Source organism: Odocoileus virginianus, chromosome 4 (genome assembly GCF_023699985.2).
Source record: "Odocoileus virginianus isolate 20LAN1187 ecotype Illinois chromosome 4, Ovbor_1.2, whole genome shotgun sequence".
In the NCBI taxonomy this organism is placed as follows: domain Eukaryota; kingdom Metazoa; phylum Chordata; class Mammalia; order Artiodactyla; family Cervidae; genus Odocoileus; species Odocoileus virginianus.
The window spans coordinates 25027095-25033244 of record NC_069677.1 but is presented as its reverse complement, the minus strand read 5'-3'; the positions used below and the strand labels follow the sequence as shown (position 1 = coordinate 25033244).

At 38.6% G+C, this 6150-nt stretch overlaps 1 non-coding gene across 1 annotated transcript; it reads right to left on the bottom strand.

Annotated features, from left to right (window-relative positions):
• Nucleotides 1-5100: 5100 nt before the first annotated feature.
• Nucleotides 5101-5236, bottom strand: LOC139034929 (small nucleolar RNA SNORA22). Its single transcript, XR_011487498.1, has one exon. It is a non-coding gene; the product is annotated as a small nucleolar RNA SNORA22 (small nucleolar RNA).
• Between the last annotated feature and the right edge of the window lie 914 nt (nucleotides 5237-6150).

The window sequence follows — 6150 nt, the reverse complement described above, 5'->3', positions numbered from 1 at the left end:
AACACCAAGGCATGACATCCATATCCACTTCTCCCTACGAACCATAGCATGAAGTTTCTCACGGTCTTAGGGCCAGCCAGACACAGGCCACTTCCTAGTCTTAACCACTTACCTGCAACAACTACCATGCATATGCATATGTTCAGTCACTTCAGTCATATCCAACTCTTTGCAACACTATGGACTGTAGCCCACGAGGCTCCTCCATCCATGGGATTCTCCAGGCAAGGATACTGGAGTAGGTTGCCATTTCCTCCTCCAGGCAATCTTCCTGACCCTAGGATCGAACCCAAGTCTCCAGCATCTCCTGCATTGCGAGCAGGTTCTTTACTGTTGGAGCTGTCAGGGAAGCCCAGTGACTACCATATCCCCTCTAAATTCCTAACACAACACAGCCCTACCAAGCAGGTTTAAAAAAAAAAAAAAGTTACTCTGCAGACAAAATGAATATCCATGATATGTTAGGGAAAAGAGAAACCTGAGCCAGACATTGGCCAACAAACAGGCTGTTGTTAAGTTTATAACTGTCAAGTTGTATATATTCATTTGTATCTGTGATGTGATGCCTCTGGGTCTCATATACCTTCATTCGCTGTATTTTAGTTTTTGCTTTTAAGAATATCATGGCTTAAATTTACAAAAATATTATAGCTAATAAAATATGATTACTCTTGAAAAAAATGAAGTTACAAAGGATTATGAATCAGAACATCAAAATAAGAAATGTGTTAAAAATATTGTTCAATTAAATCATTAAATTAAAATTAAATAGCAAATGCTAAAAAAAAAAAAAAACAACAAAACACAGCCCTACCAAGCAGGTTTAGAACAGCTCTAGACGATCTCCTGACGTCTCACATGCCTCGTTCCTCATTCCCACACACTTCAGTGTTCCTTAGCCACACCTAACTTCTGACTCCATTATCACTGAAGACTAGGGGCAGTGGAGTCTCTCCTCGATTGATTGTCCCAATAAATGACTTTCCAGAAAGCACTGGCTCCTCAATGCATTTATGATAACCTCCACGAACACTGAGGTAAAGAGCCCTCTGTAGATAAAAAGCCCAGAGATAAACCCACATACCTATGGGTACCTTACTTTTGACAAAGGAGGCAAGAATATACAATGGGGCAAAGACAGACTCTTCAATAAGTGATGCTGGGAAAACTGGACAGCTACATGCAAAAGAATTATATTAGAACACTTCTTAACACCATACACAAAGATAAGCTCAAAATGGATTTAAGATCTAAATGTAAGACTAGAAACTAAAAACTCTTAGAAGAAAAAAAAAACACCTCTTAGAGGAAAACATAGGCAGAACATTCTATGACATAAATAACAGCAAGATCCTCTATGACCCACCTCCTAGAGTAATGGAAATAAAAACAAAAATAAACAAGTGGGACCTGATTAAACCTAATAGCTTTTGCACAGCAAAGAAAACTATAAACAAGGTGAAAAAAACAACCCTAGAACAGAAGAAAATAACAGCAAATGAAACAACTGACAAATAATTAATTTCCAAAATATACAAGTAGCTCATGCAAGTCAATACCACAAAAACAAACAACCCAATCAAAAAGTGGGGTAAAGACCTAAACAGATATTTCTCCAAAGAAGACATACACATGGCTAACAAACACATGAAAAGATGCTCAACATCGCTCAGTATTAGAGAAATGCAAATGGAGACTACAATGAGATATCACCTCACACCGATCAGAATGGCCATCATCAAAAAGCCCACAAACAATAAATGCTGGAAAGGGTGTGAATAAAAGGAATCCTCTTGCACTATGGGTGGGAATGTAAATTGATACAGCTACTATGGAAGACAGTATGGAGTTTTTTTATGCCTTAATAAACTAGGAATAAAACCACCATATGACCCAGCAATCCCACTACTAGGCATATACTCTAAGGAAAACAAAATTGAAAAAGACACATGGACCCCAATGTACACTGCAGCACTATTCAGGATAGCTAGGACAAGGAAGCAACCTAGATGTTCATTGACAGATAAATAGATAAAGAAGCTGTGGTACATATACACAATGGAATATTAGTCATAAAAAGGAATGCATTTAGGTCAGTTCTAATGAGGTGGATAAACCTAGAGCCTATTATACAGAGTGAAGTAAATCAGAAAGAGAAAAACAAATATCGTATACTAACACATATATGGAATATAGAAATATGGTACTGATGAAATTATTTTCAGGGCAGCAGTGGAGACACAGACATAGAGAACAGACTTTTGGACACAGCTGGGTGGGTAGAAAGGAGAAGCGTGGGATGTATGGAAAGAGTAACATGGAAACTTACATTACATATGTAAACTAGATAGCCAGTAGGAATTTGGGAACTCAATAATAATAATTCAGGGAACTCAAACTGAGGCTCTGTAACAACCTAGAGGTGGGGATGCGGTGGGAGGTGGGAGGGAGGTTCAAGAGGGAAGGGGCATATGTATACCTATGGCTGATTCATATTGATGTTTGGCAGAAACCAACCCAATTCTGTAAAGCAATTACCCTTCAATTAAAAAATAAATAATTTTTTTAAAAGCCCCATTGTAGAAGCTTTGATACTTCATTCTAAACAGGTGTAATGGGATTTGACTTGAAGTCTCTCAGACACTTTCAGAGATTCAAAAGAATGAAAAGGTCATCTCATTTTGCAAGAAATTATTATAAAATATTTAAATTTAAAAATGTCCCTTTCATCAACCATTTTCATTTCACTTTCCTTTGTGTCAAGTTTTATTCTGACAGGCTCTTCTAATCTCACAAAATCAAATAGAGAGGCCCTTCTGAATATATATACATGCTTGAAGAAGGGTCAGGAAAGACTAGTTAAGGGCCTCAATTAAAGAGTTAGAGTTAAACAGTCATATAGCCACACAAAGGAATGCTCTGTAGCCATTTAAAGTGAGAATGTAGATCTATGTCAAAACCAGGGAAACAGGTCCATGATATATAGTGTGGAAAAAACAAGTTATAAAACACTATGTATATAAAATTTCTGTTTTAAAAAAAAGAGTGCTAGATAGAAATGCAGAGGGAAACATATGGATAGCTAAGACTGAAAGTGTTAGTTTCTCATTCATGTCCCTTTGTGACCCCACGGACTATAGTCCACCAGGCTCCTCTGTCCATGGAATTCTCCAAGCAAGAATACTGGAGTGGATTGCCATTTCCGTCTCTAATGGACGGCTAGACATGAAAAACAAAAATAAAAAGAGCTAATTTTGTTCAGGATAATGGGATTATGAGGATTGCTATCTTCTTTTACATTCTTGTCTGTGTTTTCAATGCATGCGTGCTCAGTTACTCAGTGTGTCCAACTCTTTGCGACCCCATCAGCTGTAGCCCACCAGGCTCCCCTGTTCATGGAACATTCCAGGCAAGAATACTGGAGTGGGCTTCCATTTCCAACTCCAGGGGATCTTCCCCACCCAGGGATCATATCTGCGTCTCCTGCATTGGCAGGTCAGTTCTTTACCACTGTACCAACCTGGGAAGTCTGTGTTTTCAGTGAGTGTTTATTGTATTTACTCCCTGCAAAAAGCCGTTCCTTCTTGCTGGGGTAGGGGAGTTGTCCCAAGAGACTTGCAGGATCTTAGCTCCTCAACCAGGGATTAAACCCAGGCCCTCGACAGTGAAAGCACAGAGTCCTAACCAATGAACTGCCAGGGAATTCCCCAAAACCTATTTTTTGAAAAAGAGTTCTGTATTAACAGTACTTCATATCCCCACCAGCACATATCATCCTGGGGAGGACTCCAACAGGTAACTGGGAGCAAGGACCTGAGGAGAGAAAGAAATTGAAAGAGGAAGTGAAAGAATACCAAGGACGAATATCTGGATTATGTTTTAATTATATTCAACTAGATGAATAGATTTCAGAGATTTATTTATATTTCTGACTTCCCTTAGAGAGTGTGCTTTCCTAAAAGACAATGTCTCACCTATTTTTACAAATCAGTATACGGTACCATGATGCCTGACACATCATATATGCTTAATAGACTTGTTGCAATGTATGAATGAACAGCCAAGAATCAGTGTTTATTAGCTCTAGATGCAATCCCTTTATCCCATCTTGGTATATTTATTTTATTTTCCCAAAACTTCTGTAGAAAATTAGCAGTCATTTTTATATATCAACTATCTCTGTTCTTAGAGACAGTCCTTTTACACCAACAATGGCATTGTTGTAGAATCTGCTTGTAGATTCTCTTATGTTTCCTTCTTTCCATTACTTGGAACATGTTTTTCAATCAGAAACTTGCCCTTGACTTTTGCTAATAACTTAAAATGAAAAATGTTTACCACAACTTTGAGGAATTTCAAATTCCTTAAGGCCACCTTTGCATGATTTCTTTTTCCTTTCCCATCCCCACATTTGTGTTTCTCTAGACGTCAACTTTGCAGTTCTACCTCACACATAGGTGACTTCAGGTTTTCTGTGCCAAGACCATTTAATTGACAATATCCTTTGCAAAGCAGCAACCTGTTCATGTGTTAAGGCTGAGGAGACTCTTGCAGTTTAAAACATGACCTGACAATAAGGCAAAATAGTTTAAGCTATAGTTTAAATTCTAGCCTAGATGTGTCAGCAGGACTGTTAGGGGTATTTCACAATTTCAGAGGATGTACATATGATTTACAATATCCCTTTCCCTTTCAAAAAACCATATACTTACAACTTTATTTCCTTTTCCTCCATTTGCTAGTATAAACCTCTGTTAAGAGCACACATTGGAAATTTATGAACTCTTTGGCCCTGGATATACTACTCTCGTCAAATGCTTAAATACATTTCTAACTTCTTAGGTTGCCATTTCTAAGCTCCCCCTCTCTCTTTTTATTAGCAGTATCTGGTATATCCTCACAACCTTCTCACATCTCAGTGTTTCTTGTCTTTTTTTTTTTTTTTTTTTTGGTCACACCATGAGGCATACAGTATCTTAATTCACCAACCAGGGATCAAACCCACGCCCCTCGCATGCAGTGGAAGTGTGGAGTCTTAACCTCTGGACCGCCAGGGAAGTCCCTCGGTATTTCTTTCTTTTTTTTTTTTTTCAATTAATATAATATGCTGACTTTCTGAATACATTTAAAAGGATAAATAGTCCTTTCAATGCAGAGGAAAAGAACAGACATTACTCTAGCACAGGGTCAAAGTCAAGGGAACTACACCTCGGTATTTCTTCTATTCACTAAACAGTTCTAAGAAAAATCCCTTCTTACTTATTGTTTTGGTACCCCACATACCTGCCCATTCTTACTGTGAATTTTATCTCAACACTGCCTTTGATTCCTTCCGTCTTCTAGAAATCCAGAATATCTACAGACAGTACCGTGTTTTATACTTATCCCCTCTCTTCTTTCATCTCTCTGCTTCTCTCTCTGAAAACCAAGCCTGTCTGCTCTTTCAACACTGTTTTCTCTCACCTTCCTCTGTTACTACTCTTGTATTTTCTCTTACACCTTCTTTATACCAACATCTTTCATTATTATTTCTCCTTTATTGTGTGTGCTGTGCTTAGTCACTCAGTCGTGTCCAACTCTTTGCAACCCCATGGACTGTAGCCTGCCAGGCTCCTCTGTCTATGGGGATTCTCCAGGCAAGAATACTGGAGGGGGGTGCCATGCCCTCCTCCAGGGGATCTTCCTGACCCAGGAATCAAACCGGGGTCTCCTGCATTACAGGCAGATTCTTTAAAATTTTATTATCCTTAATAATTCAGAGGTGATACTCCTAATACTAATTTTCCACCTATATAGAATAGTGGTAGGAATCTGTACAAAATAAGTAGCACTTTATAATTATACCACTACGAGGGTTTTCTATAACTCGTGTGGCCATCTGTCTCAATGAACCACCAGAAAGCTTACGGAGCAAACACAAGGATTTCTAAAGGTGCAATTTAGCAGACAGAAGATAAAATGCAATTAGGAAATAAAATCATTCTTCAAGTTTCTTCCCTTCAAGGTAAATTGAGTAATTCTGCCAAGTTACCCCAAGACAACATGTCCGATGCCCAGGTCTCTCTTACTCTCTTACTACCTGCTCCACACTGTGCTAACATAGTATTCATTAGACCCCAAAGGAGCAGCAGTTCTGTCTGCTTGCCTAGT